This window comes from Gastrolobium bilobum, unplaced genomic scaffold, assembly GCF_033153095.1.
Source record: "Gastrolobium bilobum isolate Gb01-03AN ecotype WA unplaced genomic scaffold, APGP_CSIRO_Gbil_v1 utg33598, whole genome shotgun sequence".
Classification (NCBI taxonomy): Eukaryota; Viridiplantae; Streptophyta; class Magnoliopsida; order Fabales; family Fabaceae; genus Gastrolobium; species Gastrolobium bilobum.
This window is the reverse complement of record NW_026897866.1, coordinates 32309-34058: the sequence shown is the minus strand read 5'-3', so window position 1 is coordinate 34058 and position 1750 is coordinate 32309. Positions and strand designations below refer to the sequence as shown.

The following is a 1750-nucleotide window of genomic DNA, read 5'->3' as shown; positions in this document are numbered from 1 at the left end:
AGTTCACAATTGTCACAACACAATTACTTTCACAAACCTCTTTTGTTAATCCAATAAGAAAGGAAAAGTTAAATTAAATTTGGTGCCTCAATACTCGTGGGAAGATATTCTTACTCACTTTTATTACTTGGTACGGTCAGTGCACTTGCCGATTTTACGCAACAAGTTTTTGGCGCCGTTGCCGGGGATTGACTACGCCAATTTTATTTTTAACTTTTGAATTTTTTGATTGGATATTGTTTTGTTACTGATCTTTTTGTTGTAGTTTATTCGAGGTAAAGTAAATCGAGACACTTTACAGTTTGATCCAGAAATAGAGAAAACTGCAAAGAAGAACCGAAAGCTAGCCAAGCAAAGAAAGCAGGAAGAATCCTCGAGTTCAGAACCAAAAGCAGAACCCGAGATGGCCGCAAATAATCAACCACCTTATGCGGAGGAATTGATGGAGTCAATCTTGGCCCCGATGTTTTCACGGCCGAATTCAAGCATCATCAGACCACCAGTCAACGCCAATAATTTTGACATTCAGCCAGCACTGATAAACTTGGTTGAGAAAAATCCATTTGGCGGAGAAGCCTATGAAGACCCCCTTGATTTCATGGACAGATTTCTGAGAATCTGTGATACAACCAAGCATAATGGGGTGTCTGACGATGCAATTAGACTCAGACTATTCCCTTTTGCTATAACAGGGAAAGCTCTGGGATGGTTCGATAGGCAAGCTCCCAACAGCATAACAACGTGGGATGATTTGGCTGCTAAATTCTTTGCAGAGCACTTCTCCAGGGAGAAATACAACAAGTTAGTGAATGAGATCACCAACTTCACTCAACATCTGGGAGAAACTTTATGTGCAGCTTGGACCAGGTTCCAAGAATTGATCAGGAAGTGTCCCCAGTACGACTTGCCGGACAGAAAGAAGGCCAGAGTTTTCTATAACGGAATGACGCCGGAATCCAGGATGGTGGTCAATGGTGCAGCTGGAGGAACCATAGCAAGGAAGACAGTGATAACTCATATTTTATTACACTTATTTGTTACTCTTAATTAGTATTTTTAGGATTTATTTGAATAAAATAATGATATTTTGAGTTAATTTACATTTTTAGTGTTTGATTGGGTTTAATTTATTTTCGTCAGAATTTTTCAGCTTTACGTTACTTCTGTATTTTGGCCATATCTTGTCCACAGTTGTCGGATTGACTCCATTCTTGTTGGATTTTCAGATAACACAGAGGGCTACAATTCTTATGAAGAGCTCGAAGCCCAATTCAGATTGGAAGCTAGTCGATTTCTTGCGCCAAGTCGGACACGTTTTGCTGAAGTTTTATTTTATTTTATTTATTTTATTCCATATTTTAGACATATGGGCCGGTCAGAACTGAACCCTAACCCGCTTTGGGTAGGGGTATATGACGGCAGAGTAGGAAACGTTGGATTCATTCTGAATTTTTGAAATTGGGGATCAAAGTATTTTCTCTGAAGCGTTCTTCGCGTTCTTCATCTTTTTCTTCTTCTTCTTTTTATTTTAATCATGTTTACCTTAGCCATGCGAGGATAAGAACCTTTTAATCAACCTAAGGGTAACAGATTCCATGGATTAGTCTTGAGGGTCTGCGCTTTATTTTAAATCAGTTTTGTTTCCCTTCCAAACTCAGATTAATATTGTGCGATCGTGGATATTCAATCTGAGGTTCGCGATTGCGATTATGGAAAGGGATTAATCATCAGATTTGATGATTAGGTTGAT

General features: G+C 38.9%; 1 non-coding gene across 1 annotated transcript; it reads right to left on the bottom strand.

Moving 5' to 3' along the window:
- Positions 1–799: 799 nt before the first annotated feature.
- LOC133310887 (small nucleolar RNA R71) lies at positions 800–906 on the bottom strand. Its single transcript, XR_009751504.1, has one exon. It is a non-coding gene; the product is annotated as a small nucleolar RNA R71 (small nucleolar RNA).
- Between the last annotated feature and the right edge of the window lie 844 nt (positions 907–1750).